The sequence below is a fragment of the Pongo abelii genome, chromosome 13, assembly GCF_028885655.2.
Source record: "Pongo abelii isolate AG06213 chromosome 13, NHGRI_mPonAbe1-v2.0_pri, whole genome shotgun sequence".
Lineage (NCBI taxonomy): Eukaryota > Metazoa > Chordata > Mammalia > Primates > Hominidae > Pongo > Pongo abelii.
In genome coordinates, this window is record NC_071998.2 from 93,555,864 (window position 1) to 93,578,094 (window position 22,231).

Sequence of the window (22,231 nt, forward strand, 5' to 3'; positions counted from 1 at the left end):
TTTTGTCAGCACATGTACAGTGCTGAAAGAAATAAGCAACATGGATTAGCTACCCACCAGCATAATAAAAGATTGGTGTGGGGGCTGCCAGAGATTCATGCCCTATGCAGATAGCACACCTGGTCCTAACTGGTTTTTCATTCCCTATGCAGATCAGACACCACCTACCCACTGGCTCATCTATAAAAACCCCTGCGTTTTACCACAGATTCCATGGATTGGCAATCCATTTTTCTGGGACCCCTCTCTGTAACAGAGAGCTATTCTCTTTCTTTCACCTATTAAATGTCTGCTCTTAACCTCACCCTTTGTGTGTCCGTGTCCTTGGTCTCTGTAGCTATGAGACAAAGTACCTCGGGTGTCACCCCAGGTACTTCACTGTAAGTACTGCTTCACTTTAAGGCTGCTTCACCTTAAGAAAAGAAATTCCACTTACAGAGTACACCTTTATTTTTAATTTTTGTGGGTACATATTCTTTTTTTTCTAAAATATTTTCATTTTTATTATTTCAATTAATATGAAAATTATTAATGAGATGTTTTACTCTTTTTCTTTTTTTTAATTTTATTATTATTATACTTTAAGTTTTAGGGTACATGTGCACAACGTGCAGGTTTGTTACATATGTATACACGTGCCATGTTGGTGTGCTGCATGTGGGTACATATTCTATGTATATATCTATGGGTACATGTGATGTTTTGATGCAGGTATGCAATATAAAATAATTGCATCATGAAGAATGGGGTATCCATCCTCTCAAGCACTTACTTTTTTGATACAAAAAATACAGTTACACTTTTTTAGTTATTTTTAAATGTACAATTAAATTATTATTGACTATGGTCACCCTATTGTGCTATCAAATAGTAGGTTTTGTTCATTCTTTCTATTATTTTTAACTCATTAGCCATCCACACCTCCCCCTTCATGCTCTGTCCCCCCACAACCCTTCTCGGCCTCTGGTAACCATCCTACTGTCTACGTCCATGAGTTCACTTGTTTTGATTTTTAGATCCCATAAATATGTGAGAACATGTGATGTTTGTCTTTCTATACCTGGCTTATTTCACTTTACATAATGATCTCACATTACATCCACGTTGTTGCAAATAACTGGATCTCATTTTTTTATGACTGAATAGTATTTCATTGTGTATTGTACCACATTTTCTTTATCCATTCATCTGTTGATGGACACTTAGGTTGCTTCCAAATCTTAGTTATTGTGAACAGTGCTGCATGAAATATGGGAGTACAGGTATCTCTTCTATATACTGATGTCCTTTCTTTTGTGTATACAACTAACAGTGGTATTGCTGGGTCATATGGTAGCTCTATTTTTAGTTTTGTGAGGAACCTCCAAACTGTTCTTCATAGTAGAGAACGCATGGAATGCAACTTTATATAATAATATATCTGTACAAAGAAATGTGCATAAAGAACCACTCTATACATATATTAATATTAGAAGATTGAAGGCAATCTTAATGCCTACAGCAAATAATTAGTTTACATAATTTATTCATAATCCATTGGGCCAGGCTCTATAGAGCCTTTAAAACCAGATTGGAAGAGAATACTTACTGATTCATGAAACGGATGTGTAAAAAATTCTAGTTAATAAACAATGAGAAGTTATAAGATAATATCATATATGTATATGCATTTCTTTCTGTAGTAGGGGGTAAGATGGATTTCTGTTGTTTTGGTGGTATACTTTTATATTTATTTTTCCCTCTGTCTATTTTTTTATTTCCACATTTGCTTTACAGAACAAATATCACTTTAATTCAAAAATAGTGATATTATCAATAAGGCAATATGAAAGAGAATAAGCAATGAAAAATTATTTACATCATTCTCATCAGAATTTTCATCAAATATTTCCTACTAAACAAACAATTCAGTATTGACAAATATTATATGAAAATAGCATTCAAGGCCGGGCACGCTGGTTGAAGTTTTTAATCCCAGCACTTTGGGTGGCCAAGGGAAGTGAATCATTTGAGACCAGGAGTTTGAGACCAGCCTGGACAACATGGTGAAACCCGTCTCTGCTAAAAAATACAAAAACTAGACGCACCCATGGTCACAGCAACTCGGGAGGCTGAGGCAGGAGAATCGCTTGAACCTGGGAGGCAGAGGTTGAAGTGAGCCGAGATTGCACCACTGAACTCCAGGCTGGGCAATAGAGTGAGACTCTGTCTCAAAAAATAATAAGAAAGTAGCATTCAAGGATCTTCTAAGTCTTGCTTTTATATATAGATATAACATAAAATTTACAGAAATTTGCAAATATCACAAGCAAATATCAGGATACTTTAAAAACTTCAGAATATTTTCCATTGCCTGCTTTTTGGCAGGCTCATTAGGCACAAATCATTAAAACATTTGTTACATATTGCAACGTGGTTTTTAAAAACACAAAATTAAATGTAAAATCAAGAATGGCCAGCCAATTTTATTCTCCTTTCTATCCCCTTTCTTCTCATTTATCTGCTCATACTGAATTAATCTAGGACTTTTTAAATCTTACACAACTTTAAAATTGAGATATAACTATTATACCACAGAAATCACCATTTTAAGGTGGACAATTCAGTGGTTTATAGTAAATTAACAAACTTGTGCAACCATCACCCATTTAATTCTCAAACATTTTCATCAACTTCCCAAAAAATCTCTGTATCCATTAGCAGTCATTTTTCACCCCGTCCCTGGTAACCAATAGTAGGCTTATTCTTTACAGATTTGCCTATTTGGAACATTTTCTATAAAATGGAATTATGCAATATGTGGCCTTCTATGTCTGGCTTCATTCACTTAACATAATGTTTTCAATGTTTATTCATATTGTAGCATGTATAGTATTCATTCATTTTTATATCTGAATAATATTCCATTGTATGGATATACCACATTTATTTAGTCATTTATCAATTCATGAATATTTGTGTTGGTTCAAGTATTTAGCTGTTAGGAATAACACAACCACCAAAAAAAAGAGAAAAAACAGAATTTTCTATTTCATGTGTCTGGAGACACACGTGAACACACTGATGTCTGTTGGTAGTTTGATTGAGAATACATTAAATTTACAGATATATTTTGCAAAAATTAACATCTTCACAGTGTTGAAACTTTCATGATCTTTTCTGTTTCTTTTCCACAGCTATTCTACTTCTGATGTTTTTGCTTTGTAAGACAGTTTGTTAGCTGAGTTTTACACTCTACTATTTTTTTCTCAATATGGAAACACATGAGTTGCAATATTTCCAAATGCTGTCTCACAGTCTTCACACTTGGGGGGAAAATTTGATTGAGAATAATATTCATATACCCTTTCCTCATATATTTTTAAACCTGGATTTATTGGTTTCCAGAATTAATTGTTCATGAATGTATTTCTGATAATCCCATTGTTATGCAAGTTTCTCATTCTGCTGGATGCCTGTAAATTTCTTTCTTAATGATTCACATTCGATAATGAAGCCACTTCAAAACTGACTCAAGGGCAATTATTCCTGGGCAATACTCATATTTACATCATTTGATCTGTAAGGTTGACTTTTCTTGTCTTTCATAAGAATTTTCCTAGAACACCTCTTTTTAACGCTTTATTTTATTGTTACATTTTCCACTTAGATAAAATCTATTATTCTCATGTCGTTAACACCTATATATCTCTTGTAGTATTATCTTCCTTACTTTAATTGATACTTTTTCCCCATCTTTCATTGTGATGAGATCAGTGCCTATCGCTGTAACCTGTCACTGTTTTCAGTGAACACCTGTTGATTTCTGTGCTCCTCTTGTTCTTAGGTCCCTTGGGGACTGGTGGCAGTCCTCTGCTTCTTCTCACGTGGATATGCGCATGGCTTGTGAGTACTGGCACTTTTTTCTATAGTTGTATTTTGGAAACTCATAGTCCTGTTGTGATTGATTTAATCTAATTCCCTTTCTTTAAGTAGGAAATCTTTTTTTTTCTTCTCTATGGAAAAAATATCCTGTTTACTTGGTTAAAAAGAAATAAAATAAGCAGCACAGGAACAATTTTAAAATCCAAAGAGACACCAACTTTGTTTTAAGGCTGTAGTAGCTGATACAGCATCTGCTCGCTACCTTCTTCAGCCTTCTCTGTGAACGGCAGTGACGTGGTCAGAAGTCTGTTAGCTAACACAGGAGTATTTTTTTTTTTTTAAAAAAAACACTTTTCCATTGATTGTTCACCTGCTCCTTGCCTGTCACATGTCAAATGTGGCCCACAATAGTAACATTTCAGATTCAAGTGAAAGCCAAAAGAGAAAAACAAACTAAAACCAACTTTTGCCTAAAGGTTTGGGGGAAAAGCTTCCTTCCACCCATTCACTGAATTGATGGGATTAACATTATTACAGCAATTTCCTATTTACAAGTGTCAAAGGCAGTCAGCACAATGGAAACAAGTACGAGGGAACTTAGCACACACAAAAACAGAAATATGGCAGTCAACAGGGCAGACTGGCTTGTAGCACGGTTTCTGTGTCCAAGGAGAGTTAATCTGATAGTGCATGTTCCCTCTTATCTTGACTGTCTGGGACAAATACAAATTAGGAGATTTAGTCATTTTAACATGAGGCCACATGCCCATTTTAATACTCTTAATTCTGTGCTTAATTTTCTTAAATAGAAAAAATAAAAATTCAACTGGGTCGTTGTTCTACAGCTAAAAATGAAAGCATTTTGCTGACTGGGCTTGAGAGCTAATGATCAGTATCAAGCAAGATTCATAAAAATATACTTACAACCCTCCCACCCACCCAAGTATACCTAACAGGCTATTTAAAAATAACACTCCTTACCCACCCACCTCACCTGCATTGATTTTAGGAGAAAAGGGGTAAACAGAAAGAAAGATATCTTATCACCCTAAAAACAAAAATAAAAAAGAAATGTTGAAACAAGAAAACTTCCCCTATCCCCCTTGCCGGGCATGTGATGGGGCTGTGGCTGGGCTGTTTCGGTGCCCCACAGCTCCAACCCCTAAGGGGAGCATGTAGGCAGGCCGGTCGTGAGGACCATGGGCTCCAACCCCATGGCAGCATCTAGGGCTGAATGTTACAGCTCTCGAAGCCCCAGTGGGCTTGTGTTACAGTGTCCTCTTTCAGCTTAGCCATCTGCAGGCAGCTTGTATTAATCAGCTCATTTAGACCCTCTGCCTTATTGCAAGGAAAGAAGTGTTTCTTTATCCCGGGGTTCTTGCTCTAGTGTACCAGAAAAATCAGATCACACGTGGGCTTGGAGAATGAGTGCAAAGTTTTATTGAGTGGTGGAAGTAGCTCTCAGCAGACTAACGGGGAGCCAGAAGGGGGATGGAGTGGGAAAGCAGTCTTCCCCTGGAGTTGGGCCTTTCAGTGGCTGGGATCTCCTCCCATCACCCTTGGCTGAATTTCAATCGGTGTCCATATTGTTCCACAGTCAATGGCCTGCAGGTGTCTGTCGGTGTGTTCTTCTGCCAGTGTGTTCCTCTCGACATCCAGCCACTTGTGTGTGTGTCCACTAGGGTCTGCGGGTTTGTATAGGCACAGGATGGGGGCATGGCAGGCCAGAGTGGTTTTGGAAAATGTAACATTTAGGCATGAAAGCAAGAGTGCCTGTCCTCACTTAGGTCCATGGGCCCAGGCCCGAGGGTGGAGCCCTTGTCAGGGACCCTGCCCTTCTTTACCCAGCACTTCCCTGCCCCTCTCCTGTATCAATGTGAAAAATATTCCTCTGAAGAAACAGAATTACACAGACTGCTAGAAACAGAGAACTATCACTGAGCTGGTTATTTAAAGAAAGTAAATACTTTGCTACACACAACAATATTCAGTGTCCTCCAAGATAGTCTTGAGTTTGTAAGTTAATGCAATCATTAAGAGAAGGTCTAAGATCATGTGGACATAAAATACTTTCAGAATCATTAGTGGTTAAATGATGGTGGAAAATATTCCACTAAGTGGGCTTGTTAAGCTATAAGATCAATTTTAAAAATAGACATTTTGAGATATTAATATTTTTTTCACCATGACATTTACAAACCTAACTCATGATAATGACAGTGGTCTTAAGACCCTCCTGTCTTCTAACCAAACCAAACATTAATTAGTGAAGAAGAGAGACAGGAGGGTCAGTACAATTTATCCTGGTAATGTGCTTCTCAACTTTGTCATGTATTTAATAAACAAGTAAAGGAAAAAAAAAGAAACCTTCATGTAACTATTGGTAGAAAAATAATTGAAACACAAAACAAAAAGCAACGTACATTTCACCAGTCACTGCTCAGTAAAAACAGTGATTGTTGCAACATCATGGTGTTAAAGATCATGCTGGGTCCACAAAGCTACAAATACAATTATGAAGTCAAAGCCTTCTTATTCCTTTCAAATATTTGATGCTTCCAACAACTAGACCCTTAGAATTGCCCCGAAAAGAGTTTTCTTTGCAGACATTCAAAATGTAGATGAAATATTTCACTCTTGAAGAGAAAAAGATACCTAGAGGCTTTTATTTGTAAGTATTCCAATAGGCCAGATTAACCAGTAGTTTCATAATACTGAACAACATGATAATGGTATGTGTAATTATTTTGGGTTGGGGGAAAAGCCAGATTGGTAAGAACTGATTAGATTTATGATTACAGTTGCCTCACATTTTTTCTCTTTCAAAGTTAATCAAACATTTTTGTGGGAGAAATAAGCTTGAGAATTATGATACCATTTCTTCTAGAGGTAGCTTCCTGCTCCCACACACTTCCCACTGGATTAATACTGTTCTTTTTGAGACCTGTCAGATGCTAACAGGAAGTAGATTACTCATCGAAAGTGAAGTAGAAACTCAACAAAAGCAGTCAGCGTGGTCTGGAGTATTGTGTCCTGTGACCCTGGACTGCAGAACATCAGAGAAAGCTGTAGATCTCAGCAGGGCCTGGCTGTATGATATCACCTGCAAGTACAAGAGTTTGGTTGACTTTTATGCAGCCCCAGACTGTTGCAAAGTCATTAAGAGTTAAGTGGGGCCAGGCACGGTGGCTCACACCTGTAATCCCAGCACTTTGGGAGGCAGAGGCAGGCAGATCACTGAAGTCGGGAGTGTGAGACCAGCCTGACCAACATGGAGAAACCCAGTCTCTACTAAAAAAAAAAAAAATACAAAATTAGCCAGGTGTGGTGGTGCATGCCTGTAGTCCCAGCTACTTGGGAGGCTGAGGCAGGAGAATCTTGAACCCAGAAGGTAGAGGCTGCAATGAGCTGAGATCGCACCACTGCACTCCAGCCTGGGCAACAAGAGAGCAAGACTACGTCTCAAAAAAAAAAGAGTTAAGTGGAAAATCTTAAACTTTCCCATCACTGCTGACTTCTCAGAATAAATCTTTCACTCTTGAAAGGTTTTTTTTTTGCTGTTGTTACACAATTGTAATTGAAAAATCACGTACAGTTAGCTTTCTGAAGAAGGCAGAATGTCTTTTTGTTTTCAATGTTGCAGTTGCTTTAGAGTTTTCTCTTTTGCTTTTTTATACTTTGGTTCATGATGATGTCACTAGAAATAGATTTAAGAATTTTAAGGCCAGGCATAGTGGCTCATGCCTGCAATCCCAGCAGTTTAGGAGGCTGAGGGGGGTGCAGATCACCTGAGGTCAGGAGTTCGAGACCAGCCTAGCCAGGCTGGAGAAACCCCATCTCTACTAAAAATACAAAAATTAGCTGGGCATGGTGGTGCATGCCTGTAATCCCAGATACCTGGGAGACCGAGGCAGGAGAATCACTTGTACCCAGGAGGCAGAGGTTTCAGTGAACCAAAGTTGTGCCACTGCACTCCAGCCTGGGCAACAAAGCAAGATCTGTCTAAAAAAATAAAAATAAAAATAAATAAATAAAATAAATAATTTTAAGAATTCATTGTGCTCCTTAAAGCAGAGGATAGTTTCTAACCAATTCTGAAAGCAGTCTCAGATTGTTTCTTTCATCCTCATTCTATTCTTTCTCTGGTTACATATTCAATTAAATAGTGTTAGTGCTTTTCCTTTGGTAATCAATTTATCTTCACTTCTCTCATAGTTTTAGAATCTATCTCTCTGAGCTGTATTCTTTTTTAAAAATTTATTTCATAATGCACTCTTACCACCTCATACCCCTCTCAAAATTTACTACTTTTCTCGTAAATGTAGCTTTTCTATCATTGAATGCATAATTGAATTTTATATTTTAGTGATTGCATTATTTCCTTTAAAATATTATGTCATTTTGATATTTTATTTCTTCATACGCTTCAAACTTAAGTATATTGGTCTTGCATACTATTTCTTAATTGTTCACTATCTGCACTCTGTGTACATCTTATGCTTTTTTGCATAGCTTCTTAACAGAAGCTGTAACACACGCACACATGCACACGTACACTCTTACTTATGGTAGGCTATTTCCTCATTTGTTTATTAAGTGTAACAATTAGCTATATGTTTGAGCTTGAACTTTAGGAATCTGTTTGCTGTTCTATTTATTACTGACCTTTATGTTTTAGAATACTACTTGTATTATTTGGTGATTTATTAATTTTAAACATTTAATTTGACTTCTTGCAGTGGGCAATGAGGACTTGGCTGTCATAGCCAGTGCTATTTATCAAACAATCATTAAAAAATAATTACATTTTAATTTAGCTTGAATTTACTTTCTGTATTTATGTTATTATGACTTAGTAACTATTGATCTGAGTATCCTTGATTTATAAAATAAGTGTGTTTGTTGTCCTTATACTTTAAATATTATCTTTTAATCACTGTTATTCTGAAATGTGGATATCAAAGCATGAGAGATACTAGAATCCGTGAAGAAATGTTTTAAAACAGAGAATTCTACTGAAATCAAGGAAGAACTGAAAAAAGGATGTGGCTCAAAGTATACGTTCTGTGAAGAAGGGAGATAATGGAGAAGCTGTTGATATAGTAACCAAAACAAAACAAAAAAGGCAAATAAAAGAGCTGCCTGTTCTGGTACAGCATCACCATCTGGGTGGGAGAAGGCTGTGTGTCCTGAGCCAGGGCTAATTAAGTTGAATCAGCAGTACAATGTGTGAAAATATGGTAAGGAAATGATGCAATGCTTAACTTCAGCATTTTATACTCTTAATAATAAAAAACAAAAAAAAATACTGGTCGGGCGTGGTGGCTCACGCCTGTAATCCCAGCACTTTGGGAGGCCAAGGCAGGTGGATACAAGGTCAGGACATCGAGACCATCCTGGCTAACACGGTGAAACCCCAACTCTACTAAAAATACAAAAAAATTAGCCAGGCATGGTGGAGGGTGCCTGTAGTCCCAACTACTTGGGAGGCCGAGGCAGGAGAATGGTGTGAACCTGGAAGGGTGGACTTTGCAGTGAGCAGAGATGGCACCACTGCACTCCAGCCTGGGTGACAGAGCAAGACTCCATCTCAAAAAAAAAAAAAAAAAACTGCTAGAATTATAACTGTATTATGTCTTCCTAACATGAGAAAATAATACACACAAATATACATATAAATGCAAATATAAACATATATAATCAATATAAGTGACTGTATTATTTGCTTTTAAAAATATGGAAAGGTCAATCAAAAGCAATTTCAGTGAAAAGCTAGAAAATAGATTTTAAAATTCAGAAAACCTTAATAAAGAGAATAAGCTGTGGTATGATTAAAAACCAAGGTTTGTTGTTTTATGACACATAACTCCAAATGCTTTTTCTAGCAGGTGGAAGATCTATGTTAAGAGCAGGACATCTCCACTCCACCAGATGAGTTACGTGTTAGGCTGAAGTAAGGAGTACGGAAAACCCAGTTGCTCTACATGATATAAAGCAAGAAGAGTTTAAACTGTTGGAGGGAAGATGGGAACTTGGAGAGAGGAAAGAAAGGGACCAGCAGCATGGAATTTGACATAGGAGAAGCAGGAAGAGATGACTTCTCCCTGAGGCAGAGAGCGGCACAAAAAGGACTTGGGAGCAAAACAATGGCAAAGAGGTAACCTTTGCATTGTTTGCCAAGGAATGCACTATGCGCCTCTCACTGTCACCCTTACAGAATTTTTATATAACTTATGATCCTCATTAAATATTGTGTGTGCGTGTAAAAATAGAAACTTTCAAAGAAATTCAGCAGGGAGCAGATGTCTATATCGGAGTCAGTGGTTCTGAAACAGTACAATTTGGCCCCCTGGAGAACATTTGACAATGTCTTGGGGCTCTGTTGGTTGTCACAACAGGGAGATAGGGAGTGCTATGTCATTTAGTTTATGTTTACCAGGGATGACAGTAAATGTTTTACATTCCATTAAAAAGCCTTGCAGAGAGAGAGAGAGAGAGAAAGAGAAAGAAAAAATATCTGTTGCAAAATGTCAATAGTGATGACATGAATAAATTCTGATCCAAATTATTGCATTTAAAGCAAAACTATTATACAGAAAAGCAAGTTATGAGCAAAGGAGGTTTCTGGTATAAGACAACAAGTTAGCAAAAATTCCTGGGAATTCTGCATAAAACTCAAAGAACTAAGAGATATCCTCACCTTGCCTCAAAGGATGTGAGTTTACCAAGTTCCAGGGCAGCCATGTCTCCAAGAACATCGGAGTTTCTTCTCTACGAAAAGAAAAAAAAAAAAGGTTAGTCATACATTTATTAATTTTAGGGCCAAAGAGATAAGGGGACAAAGAATCAACTCCAAAGAGTCTCCTGCTCTTCAACAGCAGTGGGAAGACATGTATGAACTAATGACCTGTCAAATCCCAATAAGGTAGATGGGAATCTGCATGGTCTATGGCTTCAGTAAGCAAGGAATTACTTATACCACTAGCATGCTGACTGTCCAAGATATAGGACTGCCATGCTTTAAAGAGCAGTTTCCTGATGACACAAAACCTCAGTCTCAGCCCCAGGCCTGTCCATCAGCACTGTCCCCAGATGGCTTGGATTCTAGGATCTCTGAAGCTCATCACAAGTACAGATTCAGTGTGGTTCTGAGAGTTCCTTAGTGCTGAGTGCGAACAGGAAGAGCACAGGTAGCTCCATGAAAAGATAAGGAAATTATTTTAATGTTTTCAGTCTGTTGGGGAAGAAGAGGGTGAGGGGCAAAAAGACCCACTACAAATAGTTAAATCAGTACCAGCCACCAGGCTAACCCAGGGTCCAGGTGAGGGTAAAGCTGTATATCTATATATAAGTGTATATATAACTGTATATGTATAAAGCTATATATAACTGTATATATCTATACAGTTAAAAGCTGATAGGATGGACTGTAGGGATCCTGAAGCTTCTGGGCACATACAAGAATTTAGTGTGATCCCCACGAATTAAGCAGGACTTAGGCCGAGTTTTCCAGCAGACTCAGAAAGTCAGTTCAAGGAGGATATCCAGGCCCAAAAGGAGTATTAGATGGAATTCCTGAGTCTATCCCTCCTGTCTAGGTGAAGGTAAGGGGAAAATGCAGCTTCACACATCAAATAGACTCTGAAGGCCAGAGTAATGCTGGCAGGGATACATATACTAGAAATCATGAGAGTGATCCTAGTAAAGCTGTCAGATTCAGTGATTGGTTGGTCTGTCTGATTTATTTGCCTTCTAGGGAACTTCTGTCTGGAGCCAACATACTCAGACTTTAACCAAGGAAGCAAGGCTCCTCAGGCTACTTGCTATATTAAGCAAGGCTTTGTTTTGGGGTATATTTTTGAAGGTAGCTGAAACTTCATCTTTCATCCCCTCTAAGAAAGAAAATCTTCAGAAAATCTGCATATACTTGGACATTATCTAATAACCCTGATCCCCAATGCTGTCAATTCTCTACAGAGGATGGTCTCTACTTTTTTAATTTTTTTTTCATTTATTCATTTATTTTTTCAGACGGAGTCTCGCTCTGTCGCCCAGGCTGGAGTGCAGTGGTGCCATCTCGGCTCACTGCAAGCTCCGTCTCCCGGGTTCACGCCATTCTCCTGCCTCAGCCTCCCAAGTAGCTGGGACTACAGGTGCCCGCCACCATGCCCGGCTAATTTTTTTGTACTTTTAATAGAGACAGGGTTTCACCGTGTTAGCCAGGATGGTCTCGATCTCCTGACCTAGTGATCAGACCACCTTGGCCTCCCAAAGTGTTGGGATTACAGGCGTGAGCCACCGTGCCCAGCCTATTTTTTTAATTTTTATTTTTATAAATTTGTAACATTTACTTATTTTTATTTTTTTAAATTGACAACATTGTGTGTATTTACCATGTAAAAGTTGTTTTGAAGCATTTATACATTGTGGAATGACCAAATCTAGCCAATCAACATATGCACGACCTTACATAGTTATCATTTTTGTCATGAGACTCTTTACATCCACTCTCACAGCATTTTTCAAGAATACACTCTATTATTAACTCTAACCACCATGTTGTATAATAGGTCTCTTGAACAATGGGGAGTCCTTGAAAGACTTTAATAAGGGGTTTGCTTTGATCTACCTTTGGTTTCAGAAGATTCACCTCCACAGAGCATTATGGACAATATATCCCTAAAGACTAACTCTAAATGCATGGACACCTCTAGACTCTAGTAATGGCAGACTATAGACATTTATTTAAAACCAAAGTTATGTTGTTGCAAATGACAGCATCTCATTGTTTTTTATGGCTGAATAGTACCCCATTGTGTATAAGTACCACATTTTCTTATGTCCAGAAATAAATCACTAGAAGTAGAAACAGAGAAAAATGAAAAGACATGAAATTCCAGTTACATGTTGCTGAATAAATTTTTAAAGGCTCTAAGTCTAAATATTATAAAACAAAGCCATGTTACCATGCTCAAAACCACTGTGGATTAGATAATTCAGAAAAAGGCACAGTGGGGATGGGTCCTTATATTTCCACAACATCTGGTGTACCTCATATGTCTCAGGACTGGAATGAGCAAAGCTGCATGACCCATATCATGGTCTAAAACTATCACACATATAAACAAAAGAATCAGTATTACTTGATGTGACATTTCAATGTAACGCAATTTCAAAAAAAACACTTTGGGTTCTTAATTTTAGTTATTTACTAAATAATTGCTGATGGATCTATTGTAGCCATTCAATAGCTACTTAAGTTAGCAGTTGCTATTTTCATAAATACTTCTAATTTCCCCAGAATTATTGTAGCATTCTACAAAAATGCTAAGATTATAACTATACATATATACATGAGACATTGATCACATTTGTCTTTGGAATACGGAAGTTAAAATATTTGGCATATTTGAAAATATACAATTTGATCAATTCTATAGATGCACAGAATTAGAATACAGAATTTTAATATTTCTATTAATATGTGACAATAGATAATATCAAATGAGGTTAAAATTAGTGCTTAGCTGCTTGCGAATAACATTTTATTCCTGATTTTTCATGGCACTTAACAATAGAAAATAATCTATTTTTTTAGGATTGAAAATTTTTCTGAACAAATCCTTGATTAGAGTAATTGAAGCATTGATGAATAAATTTGACATTAAGATACACTTAGGAACAAAATCCTCCTAAATATGTTGAAGCTTTGTGCAAGTGTAATAGAGTTATGTGAGCCAACCTACCTCTAAATAATTAAAGTAGCATTCACAGCTTTCTAAAAATATAGGTATCCAGTCACCCAGGAGATTAGCCTATAGCTGAGAGCCTGTCTGACATGCCATGGTTATTAATGGTACTAATAAAATTGAAGCTAGCCAGCTCTCTTGCAGAGGGGTTGATGGTGAAATGCGACCGAGCATGATCCTTCTTTTAACAAAGAGAAGGATTTCCCATGTTTTGCTTCTTTTCTTACTTCTGGTCTGAAAAGTTGTAGTTAATTTTATTTGGTGTTGGCAGATGATTCTTATTATTATCACAGAGCATTAGCCACATAAAAAAACTAAAGGGTTTCTTCCAAAATATTTGCTGTTGTTTCTTTTAAGGTTCAAAGAATATGATCCTTTGAAATAATGTCAGTCCAAACTCAACCAACCACATACACAAACCTGCATGTGTGTGCACTCACACATACTAATTAAAGAATTTGAAGCTGTGACTTGATCTGAGTCTAGAATAATGTGAACCTAAATTATTCAGAAAGAAATAGAAGCTTTTCTCTTTCTTTTAGGCATTTTCAATTTCCCTTAAGTTCAAAAATATTTGTGACTTTTTATTCAATTAGCCAAGACATCATCAAGAGTAACTTATTTTTCAAATTTTCTTTTCACTATCATCCAAAAAACTCTGGTGATGCACAAATAAATGACTTCTAGAATTAGCTGTGGGAATTGAGGTAAGTTACTTAACATTTTTGAGCTTTCGTTTCTCAATTGCAACTGCAGGATTGTTTATCCACCGAATAAGGTGGTTGTGAGGATTGTATAAACAAGACTAGACATATAGAAAGTGCATATTTATGGCAACACACTTCAAAACTACATTGCCTTCCTGTTTCAGACCTTAAGAGAAGAAGACTTTTGGGTATGGGAGGAAACAGAAATAAACACACTAAACCCAGACTACACAAACCAATTTTATGTTAGCCACATATGTGGCTACAATACTAATGTTTTCCAGGGCAGGAAAATGTGTTTGAGCAGTCATATCAAGGTAGCCTCAGACCTCCAGCAACACTTACTCTTAAACAGTCATACCTGATTTAGTTCCTCTATTGACACCAATCTCTAAACATGAAAGTAAAACCAAAATCAATTCTTTACAAAGGAGAAAAGTTCTTTGTAAATGCAGACTTCAAAACATTTTTCTATAATCTTGTAAACATCATGAATCCCTGAATATATTAGAGTTTGGATTAAAGTTATACAAAATTAGAGAAAAAACAAATTTCTGAGCTGAACTCCTTACACAAACTTTTAATTATCAGACATGCAGACAAGTTTTGGGCAAAAATAAATCTGTCAGCTAAAACAATTACATATATCTATGGAAAAAGAGTAAAAAACATATTGATTTCCTTTAGTTATTTTAAAGGTAGTTTAGGAAGAATCAAGAAAGATATAGAAGATGTCAACAGCTCTATAAATCAACTTTGCCTGAGTGAATATTTATAGAACTTAAACCAACAACTTTAAAACACATATTCTTTTCACATGATAAGTAATATTAACCAATATTGACCAAATCATAAAATAAATTTCCACATATTTCCAAAAATTGAAATTATGTAGCCTGATGTATGACTACAATGGAGATAAGTTAGGTGTCAATAGCATTAGGAGAGCTAAAAAAACTCCAATATTCGAGAATTAAAAAAATAAAAAAACTTCTAAATAACCCATAAGACAAAAAAAATGTAAAGGGAAATAAGAAAATATTTTAAATTAAGTGACAAGAAAATTTAACATATTAATATTGGTAAAATTCAGTTACAGCAGAACTATGAGAGAATATTAGATTTAAAAGCTTGTATAAGAAAAGAGATATGTTTAATAACAGTGATTTATGTTTCAACTGCAAGACACTAGAAAAGATGGCCGAAGTATGCAAAGTAAGTAGAAGAAATAAACATAATAGACATAAAAAATCAATGAAATAGTAAAAGGCAACAAAAATTTGAAATGTCAGGATTTAGTTATTGGAAAAAAGATACTAAACTTGATAAGTCTACATTAAGACTCATCAAGAGAATAGAGAAAAACTAAAAACTGACAATATTTGTAATGAAAGGGAGAATACCACTATGATTCCTAGAGATATCAAAATAATAACATTGACTAAAGAAAAAACACAATGTCCGTGTGTGTGTGTGTGTGTGTGTGTGTACAGAGTATTGTTTTACAAGATTACCCCCACAGGAAAAAAAAAACAACATGCACAGATTGCTGTCCTGGTAATTACAAAATATTTATGAAAAAGTACATATTTATATTTAAATTGGCAGATATATAGTCCAATGAAACACAACCGAGAGCCCAGAAATAAACTCTTGCATATACAGTCAACTTACCTTCCACTAGGAAGCCAAGAATACACAATGGGGAAAGAATAGTCTCACCAACAAACATTGGTGGGGAAAACTGAATGCCTGCAGGCGAAAGGGTGAAATTGGACACTTATAGCATACACAAAAAATCAACTCAAATATGGATTAAAAACTTAAATGTAAGATATAAAATTGTAAAATTCCTAGAAGAAAACGTGAGAAAAATGCTACTCTACATTGGCCTTTGCAACAGTTTCTTGGACATGATAACAAAAGCACAGGCAACTACAGCAAAAACGCCTGTGTAATTACATGAAACCAAAATGCTTTTGCACAGCAAAGGAATCAACAGAGTAAAGAGACAACCTGTGAAAGAAGAGAAAATATTTGCAAGCCAAAAAAGGAGCTAATATCTAAAATACAAAAGGGACTCCTATAACTGAGTAGCAAAAAACATCACAATTTAAAACTAGGTAAAGGATTTAAATAGATGCTTCTTTAAGGAAAGCATACAAATGACCAACAGGTATGTAAAAAGGGTTTCCACATTACTAATCATCAGGAAAGTTTAAATCAAAACCACAATGAGATATCAACTCATAGCTGTTAAGATAACTATTGTAAAAAAATGTTGCTGAGGATATAAAGGAAATCCTCGTACACTGTTTGTAGAAGTGTAAATTGATTCAGCCACTATGGAAACAGTACGGAGAGTCTTCAAAAAATTGAAAACAGAGCTACTATATGATCCAGAGATTCTACTTCTGGAGATATATATATATATATATATATATATGATTTAATTTCATCTTGAAGATACGTATCTTGAAGAGATGCCTGCTCCTATGTTCATTGCAGTATTATATACAATAGCCAAAACATGGAAGCAACCTGAATGTCCATTGATGGATGAAAGGGAAAAGAAAATGTGCTATTTACATAAATGGCACATTATTCAATTCTTTAAAAGACAGAAATACTATCATTTGTGACAATACGGATGAATCTGAATGACATTTTACAACTGAAGAAAGTCAGGATAAGAAGGACAATTACTACATGATTCTACTTACATGCGGAATCTAAAACAGTCAAACCCATAGAAGCAGAGAGTAAAATAGCAGGTGCAAGAAGCTGAGGGGAGGGGAAAACAGGTAGGTGTTGATCAAAAAGTGCAAAACTTCAATTACACAAGGTTCATAAATCCTAGAAATCTACTGTAGATAATAGTCCCTATATTTAATAGTACTGTATCATATACTTAAACATTTGGTAAGAGATTAAATCTTATGCTGTATTCTTATCACAAAAATAATAAAAAAAAGAGTGGGAGGAAATTTTTGGAAGTGATAGATACATTCGTGAAATTGATTGTGGTGATAATTTCACAGATGTATACTTATTTCTAAAGTCATCATTTGTATACATTAAATATGTACAGCTTTTTGTATGTCAATCATATCTCAGCAATTTTTTCAAAGAAGGTATTCAATAAGCAAAACTATGAATAAAAATGTTCTCAATCTCAATAGTCTACCAGGTATTAATATATTTTTACTAACAAGTCAATTTAGCAAGCTCATTGAATACAAAGTGAATATACGAAAATGGTTTTATTCTATGCACTTGCTACAATTAGAAAATTAATTCTTACATATTATTTACAATAGCATAAAAATCGAATTTCTATGAATATATTTAATGTTCAATATCTCTACATTGAAAACTCCAAACTAGAACCTTGAAAAATTAAAGGGCCAAATAAATGAAAGGGGTTGTCATTTTCATGGATTGGAAGACCCATGATTATTAAAATGTCAGTTATTTCCAAATCTATGTGTTGAATTGATAAAGTCCCAATTAAAGTACAAGCAAATGAACACTATCTCAAACAGATAACCAAGGTTTATATCTTCATGTTGATAGTCATGTTGGTAACATTTACCTCTGATATAATGTGATAAGAATGGCACTTCACCTCTGTAGTCATCCTCCAAATAACTCATAACCCTAGTTTAACCATTAAAAAAATAAGACAGTCAAACTGAGGACCATTCTCCAAACTGTCTAAACCATATCCTTTAAAACTGTCAAGGTCATCAAAAGCAAGTGAAGCCTAAGAAACTGTCATGAAACAAAGGATATTAAAGAGACATAATAACTAAATATAATGTGGGATCCTGGATGAGATCACGGAACAGAAAAAAGATACTGGGTAAAAACTAGTGAAATCTGAATAAACTGTGATTTAATTAATAACACATTATATTAATCTTGATTCCTTAGTGGTGACAATGAACCACAGCAATGTAATATGTTAACAATAGTGGAAACTGGGTAAGGGTATACGGGAACTCTGTAATATCTCTGCATTTTTAGTGTAAATCCAAAAATACCCTAAAATTTTTAAAATGTATTAAAAACAAAACATGTTGGACTAGAAGACTGTAGAATATCTCAAAATTGTGTCCACTTAGTAACATGTAATAATAATGAGAAACCACTTTATCAGACAATTTAGAGTTGCAATTCCTAGAATGAGTTTGTCATGATTGTTCAGACAATAGAAACCAGTTTTCTACTTTGTACAATTTTTACTCTGAAAATAATTTTAGAATAACCATAAAAGATTTTCTAAGTATTGTAATAGTACATTAGTGTAAGATTATCATGTATCCCTCATCGCATTGTTCATTAGAAAATCTGATATTGCCTTGGCAAATGTAAAGTATTACCTTTATTTTACTATTATACAATTTGACTTTCATTCTAACTAGGAAGATATCAAATAATTTAATCATTTTTTTCTTAATATTTCATTATTTTGAATACATCTATGAAGGCTTTGAACATTGTAATACTTTCAGTACTTTCCATTTCAAAGATCAAATTAGTACTAGTGGAAACAGAGATAAATCAAGAATTAACTGACAGCCTCTAGAAGGGTCTGATTTCTGAAGTTTCAGGTAACATATTGAGAGCAAGATCTCCACAGTAAGCAGTTTCTAGTGGGTCATATATTCCCCAACATTTCTTTTGACCTCACTGTAATCTACTCACTGGGTGAAGTAGGTTCTATGGATGAGTGTAAAAGCTTGATACGTCCCTCTCTCTTCTACACTCTGCAAGATTTAATTATAAGAAGATATCTCTTTTATTCCTTAAGATGAGCCCTCTATTAATCATTTTCCAGAGAGCTCAGCAATAAACCTCTTGGATTTAACAAAATACATTAAAATAAAGGCATCTTTTTAAGCGTAACTTTATTGTGTGTAACTAATATCGTTAAATGAATTAAGGTTTAATTTATCACATCTAGCTTATTAAAGATGCTCCTTAAAAGATTCGCATTATTTCTACTGCACATATTTTTTGTTTTGATGTTTATTTCCAGTAACAATATAAACTGAAATCAGTATCCTTATGACCTCTGTCAATCCACATACTAACTCAGATTTTGAAATATGCCCATATGGATATAAATGAATAACTGAATATGTAAATAAATGAAGGAGAAGGGATAGCTCCTCCCTGAAAAAGTATGTACAATTAATAAACGCAGAAGGAATTAGGGAAAAGAAAGTCATCATTGGAAAATCACAACAATAATCACTGCAGGCAAAATCCATTGATGTACAGAGAGGATACTTACAACGTCTCGAAGTATCTTCACAAAATATTTATTAATTCTAAAGGAAAACGTGGTACCTTTATGGTAGAGAATGCTGGTAGACACCATCCTAAATAATATTTATATCACCAATAATAAAACATGAAAATCATAATTCCTGACATGATACACTACATTGGGTATATCACTTCTACAGTATTTTTGTCAAAAGTGCATGATCTCAATTTAATAAGAAAACATCAGATAAACCAAAATTCACAGATATTATCAAAAAAATTACTAGTATTATTAAGAAATAGCAAAGTCATGAAAAACAAGAAAAGACTTGAGGAACCGTCATTTGGAGGACACTGAAGTGACATGAATAAATCCTATGAGGAATTCTGAATTGGATCCTAGGACAGACACACAATACTACAAAAGAAAAGCTGGTGGTATCCAAGCTAATTGCATAATTACTTAATAGTACTGTGACAACATTAATTTCTTAGTTCTGACTATTGCAGTAGTCATGAAGAGGTTAATGTCAGAGAAAGCCGGGTGAAGGCTACATGTGAGCACTCTATTCTTTTCATAACTTTTTTTTTTAACAGAAAGTCTGATTTAATTAATTTAAATAATTAAAAAGGGCTTAACACTGTTTTTCCAATTATTTCATTTACTACTATTTGTGCTGAAGCTTTACTTTTTTTCTTTTTTTATTATATTTTAAGTTGTACTTTTTAATAACATTTTTAAAGATTTAAAATTATTTCAAAATTAAAAGTTAAAAAACAAGCAATTGATTCTTACATAATATGCTTTAAGTTGAACACATTGCAAAACTAAAACTATTAGCAATATAGTTGCAACAAATTATTAAATTCTCAAGGACTGCAAAATGATAATTAGAATTGTATTTATGAAGTACTCCAATCAGAATCTAATTACAATGGAAAAGAAGAGATGCTTCTTGGTTCAGATGATATACATATCCTTTCACTCAACATAATCATACATACCCAACCATGTTTGCATTATTTTAAAATCTAATACATCATAAATATTCTATTTACACAAATTTAAACAATTAGCTAGACAATATTTGTCAATTTGAATATGATACTCCATGATAACACTGATGTACCTCATACTCATTGAAAGCAATTCTACCTATACAAAGAGGTTATCTAAGCCTCAAGAAATTTTGGTTGGGTATAAAGAATACATTGATTGTTTATATAATAAAATAATAGAATGGGATATCAGGAGATTATCTTCCTAGGGAATCCAAGAGATAAAAAGTAGACCAAAGGGTTGGAGTTGAAAGTGGAAGAAAAATAAATTAATGTTAATTATAGGTTAATATATGTGAGACTAAATCTAGAAGATTACGCTAATATACTTTTGTTCCTTACAACTATATGGAGTAGGTTTTATCATTATCCCAATTCTGTACACATGAAACCTGAGGTACAAGGAGGCTAAGTAAATCAGGTGTTATGGGTTGAATGGTGTCTCCACAAAGCTATGTCTAAGACCTAACCCTTGGTACATGTGACTTTATTTGGAAATAGGTTCTTTGCTGATGAAATAAGGTTAAAATGAGACAATAAGGGATTGGGGTGAGCCCTAATCTAATGATTTCTGTCCTTATAAGAAGAGGAAAATTTGGAGGCAGATAGACACAGGAGGAGAACACAACCTTATTGTGGTTAGAGACACAGGTTGGCATGATGCATCTATCAGCCAAGGAATGCCAAAAAATTGCCCACAGCTTCCTGAAACTAGGTGAGTGGCATGGAAAAGTTCCCCCTTCCTTGCTACCAGAAGGAACAAACCTTGCCAACACTTTGCTTTCGAAATTTTAGCCTCCAGAACTATGAGGCAATACATTTATTTGAAGGTACTCCGCTTGTGGCACCTTGTTATAGCAGTCCTAAAAAACAGTTTGCAGGGCTATGAAGTGCATGAATCTGAATTCAATCATACTTAAGATTCCTCTAACTTAATCTTACTTTGTAAAAGAAATCAATCTGACAAAAGGCTTAAGACATGCATCGGACTGAAAACAGAATGGAATCCTGTGTTCTCCTGGCATTTATTATGATCACATTATGATAATTCGGGAACAAATGTTCTCCCGAACATGATAGGCAACAATAGCAGGTAGCTAGGCCACCCGCAGCGGGGCTGCAGCCAAGGAGGCAGCACCACCTCGCACCAGCCAAAACAAAGACACGCTCTAGAAGCATTCTGAGATAAAACTGGTGGATCACACAGTTGCTGTGGATTCAAATTTCCTTCTCTTTTATATATCTATGTATGCAGATATATGTGTGTGTATCTCTGCATTCGTGTGTGCGTGTGCACGTGCATGTGTATTTAAATGCACCTACTTTCTTGACAAATTAAAAAAAGGAATGACTCCTTTGAGGCGGTCCTTCCTGTTTAAGCTTGAGTTTCTATTTCAATAAATGCAAATTCATGTTGGTAGGCTACTCGTCCAGCTAGGGTTGCTGTTTCTAGACTACACCTTAGCAGTATGGAAATTACTGATTCACAGATTCTTTGTGATCTTAGATTGGAATGTTGGTGTTTCACTCCTATAGATTATGTTAAATTCTAAGAAAAAATGCACCTCATAGCTC

General features: G+C 35.2%; 1 long non-coding RNA gene across 1 annotated transcript in view; it reads left to right on the forward strand.

The window, feature by feature from the left end:
- Nucleotides 1-10,639, forward strand: part of LOC129047962 (uncharacterized) — a 111,378-nt gene extending 100,739 nt beyond the window's left edge. The window contains exons 10-12 of the long non-coding RNA XR_008509901.2: nucleotides 3,827-3,885; nucleotides 9,750-10,021; nucleotides 10,577-10,639. This is a non-coding gene — a long non-coding RNA (uncharacterized LOC129047962). The remainder of the gene's footprint in view (nucleotides 1-3,826; nucleotides 3,886-9,749; nucleotides 10,022-10,576) is intronic.
- The last annotated feature ends 11,592 nt before the right edge of the window (nucleotides 10,640-22,231 follow it).